The following is a 25,050-nucleotide window of genomic DNA, read 5'->3' on the forward strand; positions in this document are numbered from 1 at the left end:
CCTCAGAGAGATGTAATATAATTGCCCAGACAACGCCAGAATTGTAAAATCAAAGGACAAGTCCAAAAGGCAGATGACTTTAAAATATGCAATGTCACCTTAGTAACAACTATAGAAAAATAGACAAATATAGTGCAAAACATAGACAACAGATATAAATTCTCAAAACTGACACATTTTGATCACTAAATTGAAAATAAAATAATTTTTCCTACCTTTATTGTCTGATTTCATGAGTCTCTGGTTGCACTTCTTTCTGACTGTGCATCCAATATTTCTTTCTTTCTTTCTTATCCAACATTTCTTTCACTATCCAGACCATTGGATCCAGGTCTCTCTCTCTTTTCCCTCTGCTTACCCTCCCCAGATCCAGTGTCAGTTCTCCTTTGTACCTACCACCACCTTTGTTCCAGGTCTCCCTCCTCTGTTATGATCTTCCATCTATCTGTTCTTCCTCAGGATCTCTCCCCTTCTGTCTACACCTCCCATAGTCCAGCATCTGCCTCCTGTCTTTCCCCTTTGGTCCAGGCTTTTCTCTCTCTCTGTCTTTCCTCTGCTTACTTAATAGACATTGCGCCGGCGTTATGGGGGGTTGTAACCCTCCACATTTTACTGTAAACTGAACTTTTTCCCTAAAAACAGGGAAAAAGTGAAGTTTTCAGTAAAATGTGGGGGGTTACAACCCCCCACAACACGGCGCGATGTCTATTAAGTAAAGGGGGGTTCCACCCCCCACGCTCCCCCCGTCGGAGTGCTAAAAACAGTAATTTAGAGCGGCGTGGCGGCGCGCGCTGCGCTCAATTGTCTGGGCGTGCCTTTGTCCCGGCGTGCTTTTGACCTGACACCGATTTTCCTTGTTAGCTGCTAAACTCCAAGGGACTCACAGAATTGGGGTAGGATCCCTGAACAGCTAAGGGTTGGGATTCTGCGGGAGCTTATTAAAGCCATTTACAAAGGGGAACCGGCAATTCTGTTACCCAACAGTGAGAAGGACTGGAAAGTAGCCATTGCTGGGAATAACAAGAGTCTGCAATACTGCATTTTCTTTCTTTTCATTTTTGAAGTTTATTTTGTAATGCAGTATATAAATGCCTGGTGAAGAAACAAGACTGTATGATTGAAAGTCCAGGACTCCAGGATAGTTTTGAGGACTATTCCTTTGTGGGACTGGTTTGTGTTTTTTTTTTTCTGTTGAATATATGGTTCAGAGCTGGGAAAAGCTAATAGAACCTTATTGTGGACTCCTATGAACTTACCTGATACAAGAACTTCTGTTCTTCCATTGAACTGTTTTGGGAGGATAGAAACCTTTTTCCTTTGGAGCGAAAGGAAGATAATGTTAATGCTTCCTTGTATTATTTTGGTTTTCTATTTTTGTCTTTTTGGTAATAAATTAAACCTTGGACATTTTGATTTGACTTGGCTCTCACTGGTGTTTATTGTAGCGAAGCCCAGAGTATTGGGACTTGAGTAAGGTCTTCCTCATTGGGAGCCACGCCAGGGTCGTGCTGCCGCCTGTAGGTGGTCCTCCACAAGCTTCCAGAGACCCCGGCAGGTGACAAAATGGTATCAGGAGTGGGATATAGCACACCCTACTGGTGATTCCAAGTCATTACCTGTTAAAAAAAAAAAAAGGTATTGTTTTTTTTGTTTTGCTGCTCTATATTTTGTGGAGTTCTCCTGTGATCCGGGAGAATGCTGAGGGAGTCGCACGGGACTTTGACCAGACTGGAAGGAAGATTCGGGAAGTTCAGCATCCGGGAGTATAACAGCCCTGACCAGAGCCAGTGTGTGTCGGTCCTGTGGGAAGCAGGACGTGTGAGAGCAGCCAGAACGACTGGAGGCCAAGGAGGCCTATTAACCAAAGGAGCAGACTCGTCAGTACCGCAGGTAAAGAGTACCTAGAAAGGGGGCTGACGAGGATACGAGAAGTATCAGTTAAGATACTGCTTGGGGTTAGGAAAGGAGGGATAGCATTACTCTCTCTTATGAGACCGCACTTGGGTTTCTGTTTTGTGTTTGTTTGCCCAGGCCGTCCAATGGATCAACAGCAATTCCAGGCGGTATTGGCTGGAGAAAGACGCCAACAGTCTGAGGACCTACAAAATCTGATAAAGGCAAACCAGGAGATGTGGCATACTGGACAGCAAGCCACAAGGCGACAACATGATGAGATCTTAATGGCTATGGGGGAGCAGACCAAAGTCTGGACTCAGATGCTACATACAACGGTGACCAACCCAGGCTCATCAAGTTTGCCGAATCCACCAACACAGCCCATGGTAGGACAAAGCTCATTGAATACTTTGAATTTGTGTAAAATTGCTCCAGGGGACGCTCCTGACGAGTTTTTGAACACATTTGAGCATATAGCTACAGCAGCCGGATGGCCACTTAAACAGTGGGCCGTGCGTCTGTTACCTTGCCTGGCAGAATAAACCTTATCTGCCTTTCAGACACTCAACCCTAAGCTAGGTAATGATTATGCCACAGTAAAAACCCATATTCTGGATTATCTAGGATATACATTTGAACACTACCGTCAGAAATTTAGAACCACACAGTTACTACCTAAGGAGAGACCGAAAGCCCTAGTGCAGAGGGTATCGAGATTAGCTGAAAGGTGGCTACAACCTCACCTTGCGGATCCTAGAGCCCTCTTTGCAGAGGTTGTAAAGGAACAGGTGGTTGAGGTGGTCCCCAGGGATTTAAGGGGATGGATCCGAAGGAAAGGCTTTCAGACCTTGCCGGAGGTAGTAGAAGCGGCAGAAGCGTTTATGGACGTTTGAGGAGAGAAAATCTGATAGGCCGAGTAAAGGGGAGACACAAAGGGCGCCAACTCCAGGACCCAAGTCACTAGACACATGGAGCAGTCCTCAAAAGAAGCCGAACCCAATTCTCTTAGGAGACCAGGGCAGGATGGGGGTCCTTGATGCTTTAAATGTGGGAAGCAGGGGCACACCCAGCGCTACTGTCCAGTAAGAAGAGATTTTGTTGCCTTGCGAGGCCCCAATACATGGGCCAAAGAGGGTATAAGATCTGTGTTGAGGTAGGTGGACGGGGAGCCTTGGCCTTGATAGACACTGGAGTGGATCAATTCATGATGTCCGCCCAGTTTTGCAGAGAAATCTTCCCAAAGGAAAAGGCGGAGACTGGGGGGCGGACAGTTTCCATCCGATGTGTTCATGGGGACAGGGTCCTATATCTTAGGTCTACAACCCTATTACATAAGGATAGGGTATACCGAGTGGCCATGGCCATAGTACCAAAAGCTCCCTTTAATATGATATTAGGAAGGGACTGGCCAGCGTTAGGTGAATACCTTGAGGAGAAACAGGGCCTAGTTAATACCCGTTCCCAGGGTCCACCACCGGACGAACCAGAACAGGAATTAGGGCGGGTTTTTCCTTTTAAAGAGGAAGCCTTCCAAAAGTATACTCTGAAGAGCGCCTGCAGCTCCAGAGCCCAGAAAAGGGGACAACGGCAACAAAGAAGTCAAATCCAGAAACAAGCAGCTGAAAACCGAGTGATTCCGTGGTTACCCCAGGAGGTGAGGGAAACTTTTCCCACCTTCCCGGCAGAGCAGAGGTCGGATAGCTCATTGAAGGAAGCTTGGCAGCAGGCTTCAGCGCCCAATCAGGGGGAGGTTATTATGAGAGTTACGAAGGAGCTCTTATATAGAGAAAGTCCAGGAGAAGTCCCTAACGAAAGGCGGGAGCAGTTAATGATTCCCAAGGGGTTCCGTAGAATGATCCTACAGGCTGCGCACAACCATCGCTGACTGGACATAAAGGCACCGAGGCTACACAGAGACAGGTCACACAGAGATTCTTTTGGCCCGGGGTTCAACAGGACGTTACAAATTTTTGCAAGTCCTGTCCAGAATGCCAGAAGCTATCCTTAAATAAACCTCTCAGGGCTCCTCTCATTTCCTTGCCCAGGATAGAGGAGCCAATGGCGCGGCTGGCCATTGACATAGTGGGTCCCCTGGAAAGGACACCTAGGGGCTTCAACTTCATATTAGTAATGATAGATGTGGCCACATGTTTTCCTTGGGCTTTTCCCTTGCGGAAGACCTCGTCAGCCGCTATAATGAAAGAACTGATGGGGTTGTTTTGTACAATGGGGTTTCCCCGGGAAGTTCTAACTGACCAGGGGAACAATTTCCTGTCTAAGGATATGGAACGATTTTGGCAGGGCTTTGAAATAAGACATATCAAAACCTCAGCCTACCACCCTCAGGCAAATGAGGTGGTAGAGCAGTTTAACCAAACCTTGAAGCAGATGCTTAAAAAGGTGCTTCAGGGGGAAATGAAAGACTGGGACCTATTCATTCCCCTGGTGCTATTTGCAGCCAGGGAGAGGGTTCAGGACTCCTTAGGAGTCAGCCCATTCGAGATGCTCTTTGGTAGGCATCCGAGAGGAATTCTAGATATAATAAAGGAGGGATGGGGAGTTCCAACGGAGACCGATAACGACATAGTTTCCTACTTCACCCGGTTAAGAAGTAGCTTGGCCCAAGTTGCCAAATTAGGCAGAGAAAATTTGGAATGGAGCCAACAAAGGCAAAAAGCATATTACGACCGGAATGGCCAAAACTAGACAGTTGTAAGTGGGAGAACGCGTGTTGATTCTCGTGCCCTCAGATCCTCACAAGTTTTTAGCACAGTGGAAGGGGCAGCCACTGTCACCGCCCGAATAAATGAGGTGGATTATAGGGTTAAAGACGATAAGGGTAGGGTACAAACTTATCACATTAACCTTTTGAAGCCCTGGAAGGATCGTGGAGTGTTGTCCTTACTGGCCCAACAATGCCAGGAGGATGATTTAGGGCCCCAAGTGTCAGAATTAAAACAAAAAGAGGAGGTCAACTTAGGAATAGAGCTGGACTGGGGCCAGGCACGGCAGTTGAAGGATCTAGTGAATAGCTTTAAGGATGTCTTCTCAGTGGTACCAGGGCACACGCAAGTGGTGACCCATGACATAGTGGTGACCCATGACATAGTGACGACCCCGGGAAAAGTGGTGTGGGCTAAGCCGTATCGTCTGTCAGAGGAAAAAAAGAAACTGGTTCAACACCTAGTAGAGGAGATGCTAGCCCTAGGGGTAATTGAACCCTCTATAAGCCCGTGGTGCAGCCCAATAGTGATAGTGCCCAAGGCCGATGGCACACCCCGGTTTTGTATTGATTTCCGACAACTCAACGAAGTGTCCCAGTTCGACGCTTTTCCTATGCCCAGAGTGGATGAGCTATTAGATCGCCTAGGTCAGGCCCAATTCCTCACTACGCTAGATCTTACGAAAGGATATTGGCAGATCCCGCTCACTGATAGTGCCAAACCCAAGACCGCTTTCAGTACTCCCAAGGGCCTGTACCAGTTTACAAGGATGCCATTTGGACTTCATGGCGCTGCTGCTAGTTGCCAACGCGGAATCAATGAGGTTCTACATGAACACCATGAATATGCGGAAGCGTATTTAGATGATATAGTGATTTATTCCCCCTCGTGGCAGAAGCACTTAGAACAGGTATCAGCAGTTCTTGGCTCCCTAAGGAAGGCAGGGTTTACTATTAATCCAAAAAAATGCTTTCTGGGACAAAAGGAAGTGAAATATCTAGGCTACGTGGTAGGACAAGGGCAAATAAGACCGCTAGTAGACAAAGTCCAGTGTATCAAGTCCTACCCTCAGCCCACTTCCAAGAAACAACTGAGAGTATTTTGGGGGCTTATTGGATATTATAGGAGGTTCATACCATACTTCACCCCCAGAGCAGTGACCCTCACGGACATGTTGAAGAAAGAGAAGCCAGACACACTGCAGTGGGAAGCCAGAAGTAGGGAGGCCCTAGAGGACCTTAAGGAAAGTTTATGTGCTCAACCGATATTAGCCGCCATAGACTTTGGGAAACCACTGATCCTTCAGACAGATGCCTCAGGTAGTGGGGTAGGTGCCGTCCTTAGCCAAGAGACCCAAGGAATTGAGCATCCCCTACTATATCTCAGCCGGAAGTTCCACCCTAATGAGAAAAATTATGCAACGGTAGAACTTGAGTGCCTGGCAGCAAAGTGGGCCATGGAGACTCTGGGGCATTATTTGGCAGAGCGCAAATTTACTTCAGTTACTGACCACGCAGCCCTCAAGTGGCTCCACACAACGCACAACAATAATGCCAGATTAACACGCTGGTATTTAGCTCTTCAGACCTTCAGATTCAAAGTAATCCATAGGCCAGGAAAGCTGAATACGAATGTAAACGTTCTTTCTAGAATGTATGAGACACCCCAGAAGAAACTGAAGCCTCAGACTAGGCAGACTTTAAGGGAAGGGGTATGTGACATTTCCTCTCCCAGAGACGATCATGTCAGAATGAAACTCAATAGTAAATCCTTTGACCAGGACCAGAGACTGATTGAGAATGATCAGACAGGACACCCTGAAAGCAGAGCTGCCTATTCTGAGCCATTTGAGCCTGAGCAGGAGCTAGAATACAGATTAGCTCCACGTCCTAGTAAGAAACTCAGCTCCTTAGGAGATTTAATCAGGCTCCCAGTTGCATTCTGCCCAGCAACCTGGAAGGGGGGGAGCCAAAGAGCACGAAAGCTAGGAACACAGACACCTAGAACAGAGAGTGGCACAAACACTCTTAAACAGCTCTCCAAGTCAGTAAGGGAGGCTGTGCATGAGGACCTGACAGAGAAGGTTCTCCGGGCCAGGCAAAGGCCAGACCTCGCTCAGGAACCTATGGAGTGGGAGGATTCCATAGCTCAAGAGCCAGCAGAGCAGCTGGGTGCTCCAGAAAACATGGACATGGCTGAATGTGAGCTGCCTGAAGCTGAGAACGTGGAAGCCATGGATGTGAACTTAGCACTCTCTCACTAAGGACTGAAGGTATGCGTTTCTATCAGGATATGCTTGTTGGACTGTTTGCTGAAAGACTTTTTTTTTGTTGTTGTTGATGAGGAAGTTTTGATTCTTCTGTGGAACCGGGCTGAGAGCAGTGCTGCAGCAGCATTAATTAAGTTGCTACACCCCAGCTGTGCACAAGGCTGAAGGAAGTTTGCCTTTGAGCTTATGTAGTATTTTCCTTGTTAGCTGCTAAACTCCAAGGGACTCGCAGAATTGGGGTAGGATCCCCGAACAGCTAAGGGTTGGGATTCTGCGGGAGCTTATTAAAGCCATTTACAAAGGGGAACCGGCAATTCTGTTACTCAACAGTGAAAAGGACTGGAGAGTAGCCATTGCTGGGAATAACAAGAGTCTGCAATACTGCATTTTCTTTCTTTTCATTTTTGAAGTTTATTTTGTAATGCAGTATATAAATGCCTGGTGAAGCAACAAGACTGTATGATTGAAAGTCCAGGACTCCAGGATAGTTTTGAGAACTGTTCCTTTGTGGGACTGGTTTGTTTGTTTTTTTTCTGTTGTATATATGGTTCAGAGCTGGGGAAAGCTAATAGAACCTTATTGTGGACTCCTATGAACTTACCTGATACAAGAACTTCTGTTCTTCCATTGAACTGTTTTGGGAGGATAGAAACCTTTTTCCTTTGGAGCGAAAGGAAGATAATGTTAATGCTTCCTTGTATTATTTTGGTTTTCTATTTTTGTCTTTTTGGTAACAAATTAAACCTTGGACATTTTGATTTGACTTGGCTCTCGCTGGTGTTTATTGTAGCGAAGCCCAGAGTATTGGGACATCAGTAAGGTCTTCCTCATTGGGAGCCACGCCAGGGGTGTGCTGCTGCCTGTCGGTGGTCCTCCACAAGCTTCCAGAGACCCCGGCAGGTGACACAATGCGGGAAGAGAAGTCACTGCAGATAGACAGCTTCCAGTGCAGGCTGGTGATAGCAGGCTCACCTCATTGCTGCTGGGTGCCCGAAGACTGAATTATAGCAACAGGCTGGGGAGGGGGTAGGAGAGGGAGTCAGGCGATAGATTGTGAGGGGAAGCAACATTGAAGGTTGGAGGTTAGGGGGCTGGAGAAACAGCATGGAAGGAGGGATATCTGGAGAAGTATTATGGAAAGGAGAGAGTGCAGGAGAAAAGAGCATGGAGTAGGGTAGTGCTGGATGGGAGGGGAGAGATAGAAACCTCTCCTTTCCAAGCACACTATCAAAATCCTGATCCATACTCTCATCACCTCTCACTTGGATTACTGCAGCTTGCTACTCTCAGGTTGTCTGCTCAATCATCTCCCCTTCAATCCATGCAAAATTCTGCTGCACAACATATTCCACAAAAGCTGCTATCCTCAAGTCAAGCTTCCCATCCATTTTGAATACAGTTCAAACTCCTCTTACTTACCTACAAGTGCATTTACTCTGCAGCCCCTCAATCTCTCTCTACATTTATCTTACTCTGTCCTCCCCCTGTGATGTGAACTACATTCATCAGGCAAGCCCTCCTATCCATACCCTTTTCCTCCCTGTCCCCTCTATCTTGCTGCACCATATGCATGGAACAGACTGTTTGAGTTATGTCAGGCTCCATTCAATCAGTATTCAAATCCAAGCTAAAAGCCCACTTTTTCAAGGCCACTTTCAACTCCTAATTCCCATCCACCATAAAATTACCTTTATCCATCCTATCAATCTCTCAGCAAGTAACTCCCTAACCCCTATATGTCCCTGTCTGCCCAAATTAGATTGTAAGCTCTTCTGAGCAGAAGCTGCCTATTACATGTTAAATGTACAGCACTGTGTACGCCTTTCAGCGCTAAAGAAGTGATAACTAGTAGTAGTAGAAGGGAAAATAGTAAAACTAGAGAGCATAAATTAAAGGTTGCGAGGAGGTAGACTTAGGAGTAATGTTAGGAAATTCTTTTTCATGGAAAGGGTGGTTGATGCCTGGAATGCCCTCCTGAGAGAGGTGGTGGAGATGAAAACAGATGAAATTCAAAACAGCATGCAATGAACACACAGGATCTCTAATTAGAAAGTGAATGATATAAATTGAAAAACTAAAGCCGGTACTGGGCAGATTTGCAATTCAGATTGGCAATTCAGTTTAGGATGGGCTGGGGAGGACTTCAATGGGAACTCCAGTAATTTAGAACGTGAGGAGAGTACTGGGCAGACTTTTACGGTCTGTATCTCACAAATTACGAGATGGTTTATTTATTTATTTTTTAAAATCTTTATTCATTTAAAAAACTTTCAACAAGTATAACATAAGATACAATCATTTTATACTTTAACATCACTTAATATACCATCAAAGTTTAACTCACATCAAATATCCCTCCCCCCTTATACCCAACAATTGTACTTAAGTATAATAAATCATAAAATATTACGAGATGGTTTTGATAAGCTGGAGTGAGCTTCAACAGCAATTCCAGTAGTTGGAACCTAAGGATAGTACCGGGCAAACTTTATGGTCACGGCCCAGAAATATCAAAGAAAAAAGACAATTTAATTACGAGATGGTTTATTTATTTATTTATTTTTTTAAAAATCTTTATTCATTTAAAAAACTTTCAACAAGTATAACATAAGATACAATCATTTTATACTTTAACATCACTTAATATACCATCAAAGTTTAACTCATATCAAATATCCCTCCCCCCTTATACCCAACAATTGTACTTAAGTATAATAAATCATAAAATATTACGAGATGGTTTTGATAAGCTGGAGTGAGCTTCAACGCAATTCCAGTAGTTGGAACCTAAGGATAGTACCGGGCAAACTTTATGGTCACGGCCCAGAAATATCAAAGAAAAAAGACAATTTAATTGAATTATGAATTTATAATGAATGTAACTATTGGTAAACTGGATGGGCTGTACTGGTCTTTATCTGCTATGTTAAAAGTTCAAGTTTTAGAATAAAATAGTGGAGATTAATATGAAAGATATAATAGTTATTACTGAAAAACAGCATTTGATTATAAAAGAAAATCCTTTCTTGCATAAAAATCTTGAGACTTTAAAAAAATGCTCAGAGGAGTAATGTCTTATGATTTATTAATGATCCTAAATTACCCTCCATAAAGCCACAGATTACATTTAAATAGATACTTGTCTGAAATTCTTAAGATTCCAGAGAATTTATATTCTCCAGTTTCAAAGATTTTCTATATTCCATCTTGTGTAAAACAAGAATCTGAGCAATTAATTGCTCCAAGAGCTGAAGTTCCATTTGAGACTGATGCAAATCATAGAAGAGAAATGTTTGGGAATGAAACCAACTACATTGATTATACATTTTGTCTTAATTCCTGACCAAGATTGGATATTAAAAATGTTTTTCCATCATCATGAATTTGATTTTTTAAACTATAAGATAAGGGCTTTGCCGGATATCTCTAGGGCAACTCAGATGTAATTTCTTGAAGCTTCAACCATGCATTCAACAATTAAGAGCATTGTTTTAGTTAAGTTTTCCCTGTAACCGTCTAATCAAGTTTCAGTCTAAGTAGTACATTTTTATCACAGGACAAGCAGGCAGCATATTCTCACATGTGGGTGACGTCATCCACGAAGCCTGGATGCAGACAGCTTCGCAAGCAGACTTGCTTGTAGAAAGTTCATGACTGCCGCACCACGCATGCGCAAGTGCCCTCCCACCCAGTGTAGGGTGCGTTCCTCCTCAGTTCTCAGTTTTCCACAGAGCCGAGAAGTCCTATTTAGACGCTCTGCACTAGACTCAATTTTACTTTGTGCCTTCTCTCACTAAGGCTCGTGTTAAGAACATAAGAACTACCATCTCCGGATCAGACCTTCAGTCCATCAAGTCCGGCGGTCCGCACACGCAGAGGCCCAGCCAGGTGTACACCTGGCATAATTTTATTTACCCATATCCCTCTATGCCTCTCGTAAGGAGATGTGCATCTAGTTTGCTTTTAAATCCTAGAACGGTGAATTCTGCAATAACCTCCTCTGGGAGAGCATTCCAGGTGTCCACCACTCATTGTGTGAAGCAGAACTTCCTGATATTTGTCCTGGACTTGTCCCCCCTTAGCTTCAGTCCATGTCCTCTTGTCCGTGTCACATTGGACATTGTAAATAATTTTTTTTCCTGCTCTATTTTGTCGATTCCTTTCAGTATTTTGAAAGTCTCAATCATATCCCCTTGTGGTCTCCTTTTCTCAAGGGAGAACAATCCCAGTCTCTTAAGTCGTTCCTCATATTCCAGTTTCAAGTTTATTAAATTTTTGTTATGTACGCAATATCAAAAGCTTCAAAACGTATAACATTTTAAAAAATGGAGGGGGGGGGCAGAACAAAACTCTTTTACATAGTTACAGTCAAATTCTATCCATTCTAATACATAACTGGTACGGAAGGTGAAGGGGATGAACTACAAATTTTTAAAGAGAGAAAGAAAACATTTAGTGGGGAGCACATTTGTTTCTCGTCTCTGCACCCTCTCCAGCAGTTTTATATCCTTCTTTAGGTTGGGAGACCAATGTTTAACACAGTATCCCAAGTGTGGTCTGACCATTGCCCTATAAAGCGGCATTATAACTTTCTCCAATCTACTCGTGATTCCTTTCTTTAACATGCCTAACATTCTATTTGCTTTCTTTGCCGCTGCCGCACATTGTGCCAACGGTTTCAGGGTCCTATCTATCAGTACACCCAGGTCCTTTTCTTGTTCGCTCTTACCCAGAGTTGCACCTGACATTCTATACTGGTGTTCCTTGTTCTTTCTGCCTAAATGCATTACTTTGCACTTTTCCACATTAAACTTCATCTCACATTTCTCCGCCCATTTCTCTAACTGACCCAAGTCACTCTGGAGTTCTTCGCTATCCTTCTGAAATCTGATTGCCTGGCATAGCTTTGTGTCATCTGCAAACTTGATGATCTCACCAGATGTTCCTTCTTCTAGGTCATTGATGAAAATATTAAATAAGATGGGCCCAAGTATCGAGCCCTGGGGCATACCGCAAGTCACTTTTTCCCAGTCTGAGAACTTCCCAGGATCGCTGTGTATTTCTTGCGCGTTTTATTTTTTTAAAACCCCAAAACTTATTTTACTTTTTCTTTCAGTCACGGCAGGCCTGCCTCGTGGCCTCAGCCGGCGGGTTTTGACTTAGCTGAGGCTATCTTCCCGTATATGTCCCGGCCAGTCACAGGCTTCAAGAAGTGTAGCCATTGACGGCAAGTGATCTTCCTCACTGATCCACATCGGTGGTGTATTCAGTGTTTACGACCTGACCATTGTCTGGAGTCATCTGTTCGCTGAGCTACTCTTCAACCTTGTGCCTGCAAACGTCGTCGAGTTCAGGTGGAAAAACTCTTTGGAGGTATGGATCCACTTGCTCTGGTCTTGACCTCAACCTCAAATACGGTCAAGCTTACAGGAGTTCTGCCTTCTGCATCGACCTCGGCTTCAACTATAATAAAGCCATCCTCGTTCAGTGAGTCCTCATCCTCAAGTAAATCTGCTAAGTCTTCTCCTGATGAGACGCTTGCCTCTCTGCCTCCCTCAGGTCAGGTACCAGCAGTAGTTATCAAGATATCCAAGAAGCATGTCTCCAAGTCGAAGTCTTCCTCGGAGACTATAGCCACACCAAATGTACCAGATCCTCAAGTCTTGATATCACATTTGGAGGCTATGATCAAGACCATCTTGGATCGTCAGTTTGGTAATATGCTTGCCAAACAAGCTCCTACCTCGACTCTGCTTCCTGCAGTCCAGCCTGAGCACTTAGAAGTATTACAAAGAGTTGAGTTCATGTCTGTACCTTGAGCTGATCCTCCTCACTCTATACAAGGAGTCGAGTCCTTGGGAGTGCCTTGAGAGGACTCTTTACACTCTATGCAAGGAGTCAACTCTTTGCAAGTGTCTCATCTGGAGCAAAAGCACGCTACTGTTTTAGGTTGTATAGTCATTTAGGCAGGGAAACCCTATGCTACATCTTACCCATCTGAGGGAATAAACTGTGCATAAGGGATGCAGGAAGCTTACTCAGGAGGTTCAGGCTAAAAAACTGTTTTGTAAACAGCCAATTTGCCCCTCTCTTGCCTCCAATATTACATCAGCAAGTTCCCTTAACCTGCACAATCTCCAGGCTATGAAGAGTTCCCATTATGAGTTCAAACCTCTGTCTTAGGTTGTATAGTCATTTGGGTGGGGAAACCCAATATGCTACATCTTACCCGTCTTTGAGGGAATGAACAGTGCATAAGGGATGCAGGAAGCTTTCTCGGGAGTTTTAGGCTTTAAAACTATTTTATAAACAGCCGATTTGCCCATCTCTTGCTTCCAATATTACACCAGCAAGTGCCCTTATCCTGCATAGTCTCCATGCTATGAAGAGTTCCCATTATATGTTCAGACCTTTGTCTTAGGTTGTATAGTCATTTGGGTGGGGAAACCCAATATGCTACATCTTACCCGTCTTTGAGGGAATGAACAGTTCATAAGGGATGCAGGAACCTTTCTCGGGAGGTTTAGGCTAAAAAACTGTTTTGTAAACAGCCGATATGCCCCTCTCTTGCCTCCGGTATTACATCGGTAAGTCCCCTTATCCTGCACAGTCTCCAGACTATGAAGAGTTCCCGTTATGAGTTCAGACCTCTGCCTTAGGTTGTATAGTCATTTGGGTGGGGAAACCCAATATGGTACATCTTACCCATTTGAGGGAATGAACAGTGCATAAGGGATGCAGGAAGCTTTCTCGGGAAGTTTAGGCTTAAAAACTGTTTTGTAAACAGCCGATTTGCCCCTCTCTTGCTTCCAATATTACATCAGCAAGTCCCCTTATCCCTCACAGTCTCCAGACTATCAAGCGTTCCCATTATGAGTTCAGACCTCTGTCTTAGGTTGTATAGCCATTTGGGTGGGGAAACCTAAATTGCTACATTTTACCCATCTGAGGGAATGAACAGTGCATAAGGGATACAGAAAGCTTTCTCAGGAGGTTAAGGCTTACAAACTATTTTGTAAACAGCCGATTTGCCGCTCTCTTGTCTCTAATATTACATCAGCAAGTCCCCTTATCCTGCACAGTTTCCAGGCTATGAAGAGTTCCCATTATGACTTCAGACCTCTGTCTTAGGTTGTATAGTCATTTGGGCGGGGACACCCAATATGCTACATCTTACCCGTCTGAGGGAATGAACAGTGCATAAGGGATGTAGGAAGCTTTCTCGGGAAGTTTTGACTTAAAAACTGTTTTGTAAAGAGGTGATTTGCCCATCTCTTGCCTCCAATATTACATGAGCAAGTCCCCTTATCCTGCACAATCTCCAGGCTATGAAGAGTTCCCATTATGAGTTCAGACCTCTGTGTTGGGTTGTATAGTCATTTGGGTGGGGAAACCCAATATGCTACATCTTACCCGTCTTTGAGAGAATGAACAGTGCATAAGGGATGCAGGAAGTTTTCTCTGGATGTTTAGGCTTAAAAACTGTATTGTAAACAGCCAATTTGCCCCTCTCTTGCCTCCAATATTACATCAGCAAGTCACTTATCCGTCACAGTCTCCAGGCTATGAAGAGTTCAGACCTCTGTCTTAGGTTGTATAGTCATTTGGGCGGGGAAACCCAATATGCTACATCTTATCCGTCTTTGAGGGTATGAACAGTGCATAAGGGATGCAGGAAGCTTTCTCGGGAGGTTTAGACTTAAAAACTGTTTTGTAAACAGCCGATATGCCCCTCTCTTGCCTCCAGTATTACATCGGTAAGTCCCCTTATCCTGCACAGTCTCCAGACTATGAAGAGTTCCCGTTATGAGTTCAAACCTCTTTCTTAGGTTGTATAGTCATTTGTGCGGGGAAACCCAATATGGTACATCTTACCCATTTGAGGGAATGAACAGTGCATAAGGGATGCAGGAAGCTTTCTCGGGAAGTTTAGGCTTAAAAACTGTTTTGTAAACAGCCGATTTGCCCCTCTCTTGCTTCCAATATTACATCAGCAAGTCCCCTTCTCCTGCACAATCTCCAGGCTATGAAGAGTTCCCATTATCAGTTCAGACCTCTGTGTTAGGTTGTTTAGTCATTTGGGCGGGGAAACCTAATATGCTATATCTTACCCGTCTGAGAGAATGAACAGTGCATAAGGGATGCAGAAAGCTTTCTCTGGATGTTTAGGCTTAAAAACTGTATTGTAAACAGCAGATTTGCCCCTCTCTTGCCTCCAATATTACATCAGCAAGTCCTCTTATCCGTCACAGTCTCCAAGCTATGAAGAGTTCAGACCTCTGTCTTAGGTTGTATAGTTATTTGGGTGGGGAAACCCAACATGCTACATCTTACCCGTCTTTGAGGGAATGAACAGTGCATAAGGGATGCAGGAACCTTTCTCGGGAGGTTTAGGCTAAAAAACTGTTTTGTAAACAGCCGGTATGCCCCTCTCTTGCTTCCAATATTACGTCAGCAAGTCCCCTTCTCCAGCACAATCTCCAGGCTATGAAGAGTTCAGACCTCTGTCTTAGATTGTATAGTCATTTGGGCGGGGAAACCCAAAATACTATATCTTACCCGTCTTTAAGGGAATGAACAGTGTGTAAGGGATGCAGGAAGCTTTCTCGGGAGGTTTAGACTTACAAATTGTTTTGTAAACAGCCGATTTGCCCCTCTCTTGCCTCCAATATTACATCAGCAAGTCCCCTTATCCTGCACAGTCTCCAGGTTATGAAGAGTTCCCATTATGACTTCAGACCTCTGTCTTAGGTTGTATAGTCATTTGGGTGGGGAAACCCAATAAGCTACAACTTACCCGTTTTTGAGGGAATGAAGTAATAAGTGATGCAGAAAGCTTTCTCGGGAGGTTTAGACTTAAAAACTGTATTGTAAACATCCGATTTGCCCCTCTCTTGCCTCCAATATTACATCAGCAAGTCCCCTTATCCTGCAGGCTATTAAGCGTTCCCGTTATGAGTTCAGAACTCTGTCTTAGGTTGTATAGTTATTTGGGTGGGGAAACCCAATATGCTACAGCTTACCCGTCTTAGAGGGAATGAACAGTGCATAAGGGATGCAGGAAGGTTTCTCTGGAGGTTTAGGCTAAAAAACTGTTTTGTAAATAGCCGATTTGTCCTTCTAAATTGCCTCTCTCTTGTCTCCAATATTATATTAACAAGTCCCCTTGCTGTAATTCTATTTTCTTTTTCATAATTTTCTTTGCAATTATTGCAACTTTTACCACCTTTTTCTTCAATTTACTCCAAAGTTTTTGAGCTTCTCCTGTTTTTTCTGTATTGGATAGTTACTTTGATTAGAGTTGATCTCTTACACTGAATGTCTTTGACGAATTAACATAGGAGATGATGGCAGATAAAGACCCGTAAGTTCCATCCAGTCTGCCCAATCTAATTTAATTTAATTTTTTTTTTCTTCTGAGCTATTTCTGGGCAAGAATGTAAAGCTCTATGCAGTATTGTGCTTCGGTACAAACTACTGAAGTCTCCGTCGAGGCTCAGTCCAGCCTACCTAAACCCTCCCAGCCATTGAAGCCCTCCCCAGCCCATCCTCAACTAAAAAGCAATATACAGACACAGACCATGCAAGTCTGTCCAGTACTGGCCTTAGTTCTTCAATATTTACTATTATTTTCTGATTCTAGATCCTCTATGTTGTGACATTTCCGCTCCCAGAGATGATCATGTCAGAGTAAAACCCAATACTAAATCCTTTGTCCGGGACCAGGGACTGACTGAGGATGATCAGGCAGGAGATCCTGAAAGCAGAGCTGCCTATCCTGAGCCATCTGAACCTGAGCAGGAGCCAGAATACAGGTTAGCTCCATGTCTCAGGAAAAAACCCAGCTCCCTTAAGAGGTTTAATCAGGCTCCCAGTGGTATTCTGCCCAGCAACCTGGGGGGGAGCCAAAGAGCACGAAAGCTAGGAACACAGACACCTAGAACAGGGAGTGGCACAAACACTCTTAAACAGCTGTCCAAGGCAGTAAGGCAGGCTGCACATGAGGACCTGGCAGAGAAGGTTCTCCGGGCCAGGCAAAGGACAGACCTCGCACAGGAGCCTATGGAATGGGAGGATTCCATTGACCAAGAGTCAGAAGAGCAGTTGGGTGTTCCAGAAAACATGGACACGGCTGAATGGGTGCTGCCTGGAGCTGAGAATGTGGAAGCCATGGATGTCAGCTTGGCAGTCTCTCACTAAGGAATGGAGGTACTGGTTTCCATAAGAAGATAGTTATTGGGACTGTTTGTTTTGGTATAAAAGTTTTGGTTCTACTGAAAAACCAAGCTGAGAGCAGTGCTGCAGCAGCATTCAGCATTAATTACATTGCTGCACTCCAGGTGTGCAAAAGCCAGGGGAAACTGAAAGGAGTTTTCTTTTGGGCTTGTGAAGCAGTTTCCCTGTTTCCTGTTATACTCCAAGGGACTTTCAGAATTGGGGTAGGATCCCCGAAGATCTAAGGGTTGGGATTCTGCTGGAGCTTGTTAAAGCTATTTAATAAAGGGGAACCAGCAATTCTGTTACCCAACAGGGGAAAGGACTGCAGAGGTGCCATTGCTGGAAAATATCAAAAGACTGCAATACTGCATTTTCGTTCTCTTCATGTTTGAAATTTGTTTTGCAATGCAGTATATGACAATGCCTGGTGAAGAAACAAAACTGTATGATTTAAAGTCCAGGACTCAAGGATAGTGTTGAGAACTGTTCCTCTTTGGACTGTATTATTTTTGGTTTTCTATGTTTTTGATAACCAATTAAATCTTTGATTTTTTTGGTTTGAATTGGCTTTCGCTGGTGTTTATTATAGCGAAAAACAAGGTATTGGACATCAGTAAGGTCTCCCACATTGGGAGCCACGCCAGGGTCGTGCTGCCGCCTGTCGGTGGTCTTCCACAAGCTTCCAGGGACTCCGGCAGGTGACAATGTTCATCCCACGATTTTTGAACTGCAGATTGGACAACTTGAGAGATAAAATGTCTAGTTCTCTGCAGGCTCCTATAAAGTTGGTTCCGCAATCGCAACGAATTTGCTTGACTGGGCCTCTGATAGACAGGAATCTTTGTAAGGCATTAATGAAGCTTGAAGTATCCATTGATTCATTCACTTCAATATGAACTGCTTGGATACTCATGCATGTGAAAAGTACAGCCCAACGTTTGTGGCTGGGCCCTCCACCTCTTGTACGTCTTGTTGTTATTGTCCATGGGCCAAAAACATCTAGACCCACGTACGTGAATGGTGATTTGGTCAGTCTACTGGCAAATCTGCCATTTTTTGTTCTTGGGGTTTACCCCTTAGTCTGCGACACTTTACACAGTAGTGCAGTACAACAGCAATGTTGCATTTTGCTCCCACAATCCACAATCCTGCTTTGCTCACTGCACCTTCTGTGAAATGTCTGCCTTGGTGTTTCACTTGCTCGTGATAGTGTCGCATGAGTAAGATTGCAATGCGGTGTCGCCCTGGAACGAGAAGTGGATGCTTCTCACCCTCTTCTGCTGTTGCTCGGGTGAGAAGACCTCCGACTCTCAAGAGGCCTTCTTGGTCAATGTAGGGATTCAGCTTCGCAAGCTTTCCTTTGGGAGGTTCATGCCCTTTTTGATACAGTCCAACTCCCTGGCATATTTTTTGTTCACTGACGGGGGGTCTTGTACAGATGTGCCAATGGTGACAGGCATCAGGACTTTCGCTGGCTGGTCATCGGAATGAACTTTTGATGTGGATCAGGTGCGCTATGGCTCTCCGGAATGCTGACCAGCTTGAGAAGCGAGAGAAGCGATGAGCTCTCAAGGTGTTGTCCATTACTACTCCTGTAGCAAGGACAGTCAATTCTGGATGGATTTCATTGTCACAGTCAGGGTCCATGAGCTCAAAGGCACTCTCTTAGGGTGGAGGCATGTGACCAGATTTTTGGAGGAATTCTGGTCCTGTCAGCCAGGTTGTTTCCATCAGCTTTGACGCTGCTACCGCTCTGGTGGTGCAATCTGCTGTATTCTGATCGGTTGGCACGTAGTGCCACTGCTTCGATTGGGTTGACTTCCTTATTCGCTCAACTCTGTTGCTTTTTTTTTTTTTTTGTAAATTATCTTTATTGTCAACTGCAAAGGAACACACAACCACGAGTGAAACATCAGAAAGCAGAGCATCCAAAAACAGTACAGGATATCAGAACAACAAAAATCGCAGTACAAAAATCCCATGTGTGGGTTCCCCTCACAATTGACATTTTAAAATACCAAACCCCACCACACAAACACACGCCAATCCCATTCACGCAACCCAGACCACAACAATCATTCCCCACACATACCACTAGACAGCCAAACATCCAAGCAACCCAATCCTCCCCCCCTACATCCACACCGGTGCAGCCACCCGAGAAAGATCAAAAACAAAAACAGAAGCAAAAGCAAAAACAGGAAGACAGAGGGAGAAAGCGCAACCCCCCCCACTAGGAACCAAATCAAGAAGAGGAAGACATGCCCTCCGACTCCAAACCGGAGCAGAGCTGTAACACCCTCTGCCACAGCTCCCGATAGCAGCGGTGAATCAAACTCCCAGCCTTAGGAAGACGCTGAAGCTCATAGCGCCCCACCATAGCCAACCGAGCCAGCCAGTGCGGAAAGGATGCAACAGACTCGTCCACCCAATGCTGCAACAGGAGCTTTTTTACTACCAAGACAGCCATGTAAAGAACCCTGCGTTGAGGGAGCGTGAGCCCCCCCTCAATCAATTCACGCTGTTCCCCCAAGAGCAGAAAACCATAAGACCATGGTATAGCTCGGTGTAGAAGGCGCTCCAAAAAGGGGAGAACCTGCAGCCAGATAGCAGAAGAAGGGCACTCCAAAAAGTGGTGAGTTAGGGTACCCACGAAACGCTTACATTTACCACAAACTGCGTCCTCCCAAAGGCCCATACGAGCTCCCTGAGCCCGAGATAAATAAGCCCGATGCAAAATTTTAAATTTCATTTCCCTAAAGTCCGTAGAACCCCCCATGGCGTGCACGGTGGCAAAGAGATCAAGAAAGGCCTTACGGTCCAAGGCAATACCGAGCTCCGATTGCCACCGGGAGGCCAAACGGTCAATAGATCCCAAATCCGAGGCGGCCTTCAGAATCCGATACCAAGTAGCCAATTTGTTGGAAGCTGGAGAGACCTGAAAAAACTGAACATCCAAGGGACCACTGAGCCAAGCATCCCCCCAGCGGCGGTCAAGAGAGAAGTAATAATGCCGGGCCTGGAGATAAGCCCAGAAGTGAGTCCGAGGCAAGTGCCAGTGGGTCTGCAGCTGTTCAAAAGAAGGAAACCGCCCCCCCCCCCACGGAGACAATATCATGAAGTGTTCTTCCCCCTCTCTGCTCCCACTGCTGGAACCAGGCGTGTCCCACTCCAGGCGGGAAGTCGGAGTTCCCATATAACTGCAACAAAAGAGATGCAGCCGGAGATTTCCCCTGCCGCCGTCTCCACCACCGCCACGCCCGCCTCATAGGCAAGAGATATGCAAACTTAGCCCCCCCTCCCGGGATAACCGACAATGGGATATGCAAAAGAGACAAGACCGAATAAGGGGCACACCACGACTCCACCCAACTCTGGGAAGAGAATTTATAACACCCCGACCATCCTTCATGAATAAAGCGGAACAAAGCGGCCACATTATAATAGCGAAGATCAGGAAGGTTTAAACCACCCCTATATTTATCCAAGGCCAAGGTAGCAGAGCTAATCCGGGCCCGCTTATGACGCCAAACAAAAGAGGAGATAAGCGAACGAAACAGACGCACCTCCTTAGCATTAACCCAGAGCGGTATAGCCTGCAACGGATACAAAATCTTGGGAAGGAGGACCATCTTAGTCAAAGCCACACGACCCCAAACCCCCAGGGGAAGTTCTCTCCATTTCTCACACAAATGCCGAATCTCCTCCAAATGACGGAGCACATTATAGCGATACAGAAGCTTGAGATCAGGACTTAAATATACTCCCAGATATCGCATCGGCCCCTTCACCGGGGGAATCTCAAGGCTCGCATGCCAAGCCTCCACTCGGGTAGACCGCAATGGAAGAAGTTCAGATTTATCACAATTAACTCGCAGCCCAGAAATATCGCCAAAGGAGCGGACCAAAGCGAGAACCCGCCCCAAATCCCTCCGGGGATCATCCAGATAAAGAAGAATATCATCGGCAAAAAGATTAATGCGACTCTCCTGGTCTCCAATATGAATGCCCCGAATATCCGGATCAGCTCGAATCCTGGCCGCCAATGGCTCAATAGCTAACACGAAAAGCAACGGGGACAACGGACAGCCCTGTCGCGTCCCCCTACCTAAAGCAAACGGTGCAGTAAACTGACCATTAACCAACAGCCTGGCCTGTGGCTGGATATATAAGCTGCTGATCCAATGATGAATAGCACCGTCTATGCCAAACTGCCGCAGAATCCAAAAGAGATATTGCCAGGAGATACTATCAAAGGCCTTTTCCATGTCCAGGCCTACAATAGCCGATTCTCCAGTCAGGCCACGCCTGGAATGGAGGGCCATCAAGGCTCTAACTAAATTCATTGACGCGTAACGTCCTGGCACAAATCCAGCCTGGTCCTCGTGGATCAAGAGCGGCAAAAAGACATTCAAACGACGCGCCAAAAGAGCGGCAAAGAGTTTGGCATCCTGATTAAGGAGGGAGATAGGTCGATAGGAACCCACCTGTGCCGCATCCTTGCCAGGCTTAGGCAGCAGCACCACATGGGCCATATTAGGAGACCCCAAACCGCGAGACTCAGAGGGTGCATTAAACGCTCCCGCCAAAGCCGGAGAGATCTGATCCGACAGAATCTTATAATACTCAGATCCAAACCCATCCGGGCCCGGTGCCTTAGTTAACTTAAGCTGCTTGATACCAATCTGCACTTCTTCGGGACTAATAGGGGCATTCAATTGTCCCAACTGGGCGTCTGTCAACCGAGGGAGCCGAAGCCCCTGAAAGAAAGCATCCCGGTCCGCGTCCGAGAATGGTCTATTCGCATACAGAGATTCATAAAAGTGAACAAATTGCTGCTGAATCTGGCGCTCCTGCGTGTAACAGGTACCCTTGGGGTCTCTGATGGAGAGGATAACCTGCCTGGTACGCGGAGGCCGGACCAAATTAGCCAACAACCTCCCTGTCTTACCTCCCCAGGCATACAATTTATACCGTTGAAAATAAATATCGCGGGAAGCCCTCTGCGTCAGGATGGCATCGATCTGCCGCCGAACGTCCAAGAGACGAAGTTTGTCATCCAGTGAGAGAGAAGTACAATGGCGCGCCCGCAGCTGTCGAAGCTCCCCCGACAGCGTCAACAATTCCGCATCCAGGGACCGCCGTTTACGAGACAGATAAACAATAATAAACCCTCGCAGGACCGCCTTGGAGGCCTCCCAATAAGTCACTGGACCAACATCTTCGGTATTATTGTGCGAACTATACTCCAACCACTGTTCCCGAAGAAATTTATGAAAGTCGAGATCTCGATAGAGAGAGCACGGAAATTTCCAATGGCGTTCCCCAGGATCCGGCGTGAACTGAAGCTCCATGACGACTGGTGAATGATCCGACAGGGGAACCTCCTCGATATCAATCCCAGACACTCTGGAGAGCAGAGAGGGCGACACCAACAAGTAATCCAATCTGGCATATACATTGTGGGGATGCGAGTAGAAAGTGTAAGTGCGCTCCGCAGGGTGCAAAATCCTCCAAGTGTCCAACAGCTGCAACTGGCTAAGCAAAAAGTTCACCCCCTTGGCTCCGTGGTCCCTGGTCCCACCCTTAGCCGGTCTACAATCCAGTGCGGGATCAGCGGTAATATTGAAGTCCCCTCCTACCACCGGTTGATACTCAGGATACATGGCTATCTTGGCAAGCAAATCCGAAAAAAATTTATGATTATACACATTAGGAGCATACACATTGCACAATAGCCACTTATGACCCCATAGTTCCCCCAAAACAATAACATAGCGGCCATCACGATCTTGGAGAACTTTATGAACATGGAAGGGCAACTGTTTATGAATAAGAATGGCAACCCCTCGCTTCCGGGCACCAAAGGAGGACGAACAGACCTCGCCTACCCAATCTCGCCGCAGCTTGAGATGCTCCGCAGCCGAAAGATGGGTTTCTTGCACAAAAGCGATATCCGTCCCCCTCCTTCGGAACCACGACAACAATTTTTTCCTCTTAATAGGGGAATGGATCCCGTCTACATTTAAAGTAGATATGGTCAACTTAGTCATGATGAAAAAAATGTCCCAAATGCAAGAACAGTATACCTGAAAATAGTAGAGACGGGCTGCCCCCCAGCTAGGCCTCCCATCTGGAACCCAGAGAACCAGAATCCTCCCAAGCAGGAACTCAGAACAAAGAATCCAGTACATCCACCCCCGGGATCGCTGCACCCCCACACACACAGTCTACTCCACAACCCATCCAAACCACAGCCATCCAACCCCACACACAAACACAACAGCCCCCCCCCCATAACCCCCCACCCCCAACCCCCCCTACCCTCCAACCACAACCCACCCCCTGAAAAAACACTATCCCCGAGCCATCCCCAGAGCCCCCCAGCACAGAATGAAAAAATGGGGAACAGCCCCACCCCTTCCCCCATGAGAAACAATCCCCGTAGTCATCCCCAAAAATCCTACCCCTGACAAAACAGAATAAGGAAAGGGAAAAAACAATATACAGCACACCCCAAAACACAAGCAACCCAAAATCCCCTACAGAGCACTCAAGAACCCCGGGTCTCCCAAAACAAAGAGAGAGTACTGACAGATATACAATAATAAAGCTCACCCCCCACAGCAAGAAACAACACTGCCCATGTAATCCCAGCTAAAAAAGCAAACAACAACCAGAGAAAGAAAATGAAGAAGGCTGGGAACCGTGAAACCAGTCCAGCCCTCATCCCAACAGCAAGGGAGCACGGCAAAAACACCAAACCTTGCCAGTCCCCAGTCCCTCCATCCTCCCCCGCTCACGCCAGCCGAGACCAGCCAACAGAGCACCAGGATTCGCAGGGCCACAGTCTACACCACCGGTCAGCAGGCAGAAAGTCAAGAGGCAAAAACTGGATGCAGAACGCCCCGACCATGCGGCTCAAGCCACCCGATCAGCTGCAGGGACTCCTCCGTTGTCGGCCACAGGCAGGGAATCCAAATAGCGCTGGGCCTCCGCACGATCAGGGAAGGTGTAAGGCTTTCCCTCCCGCCAGACACGCAGAGACGCTGGGTAGACTAGCGCGAAGCGCACTCCTCTCCGATGGAATGCTGTGCACAGGGGCGCCATTTCTCTGCGGAGGGACGCCACGTGGAGGGAGTAGTCGTTAAATAACAGCAACTTCCGCCCCTCATATTCCAGCAGACCGGCTTTCCTGTAAGCATGAAGGATAAGGTCTTTCTCTCTCCAATTCAGGTAACGCGCTATCGCTGCTCGGGGACGGTTAGAGTCTCCCGAGCGCTGCCCCAGGCGATGAGCCCTTTCGCACAAAAAGCCCGCCACTGGCGGCGCAAGGCCCAGCTGCGTCGGGAGCCAAACTTGGAAAAAGTTATACAGATCCTGATCCGCCCGAAGCTCCGGCAGACCCACCACCCGTAAATTATTCCTCCGCTGGCGGTTCTCTTGATCATCTAGCCGGCTGGTGAGGTTGACCACCTGAGCCCTCAAGGCGAGCACACTTTCCCGATCTTGTGAAGCCGCTTCCTCCCCATCGGAAATGCGTTGCTCCACCGCTGCGATGCGGGTGGCGTGGGACTCAAAGCGCTCATTTATGCCCTCCATTGCAGACTGCAGTTTGTGCAAACGATCTTCTAGGGCCGCGGTAACCATGCGGGAGATTTCCTGGGCCCATTCTCCCCACTGTGCCGGCGCCGAAACGGGAGCCGGGGACGCCGCCAGCTTAGACCCAGATAAGGCCGACTTCTGCTTAGGTGTCTTTGCTACCCGTACCGGCATTCCAGGTCCCAGCGGCCCGGCGAGTTGCCCCTCGCACACGCCCAACCGTAGCACAAGATCCGGGGGGAGCTTAGATATCCAGCCAGCAGTTTAGAGGTAGTTAAGCCGGTGTTAGAAGACCCGAGGTCAGAGAGCTCGAAAAACACGTCCGCTCACTCCAGACTCATC

General features: G+C 46.4%; 1 protein-coding gene across 1 annotated transcript in view; it reads left to right on the forward strand.

Moving 5' to 3' along the window:
- Window positions 1–1,271: 1,271 nt before the first annotated feature.
- RFX7 (regulatory factor X7) overlaps window positions 1,272–25,050 on the forward strand; it is a 309,205-nt gene continuing 285,426 nt past the window's right edge. The window contains exons 1-2 of the mRNA XM_033919544.1: window positions 1,272–1,890; window positions 2,032–2,282. The gene's annotated coding sequence lies outside the window, so the exon portion shown is untranslated. The remainder of the gene's footprint in view (window positions 1,891–2,031; window positions 2,283–25,050) is intronic.

Source organism: Geotrypetes seraphini, chromosome 14 (assembly GCF_902459505.1).
Source record: "Geotrypetes seraphini chromosome 14, aGeoSer1.1, whole genome shotgun sequence".
Lineage (NCBI taxonomy): Eukaryota > Metazoa > Chordata > Amphibia > Gymnophiona > Dermophiidae > Geotrypetes > Geotrypetes seraphini.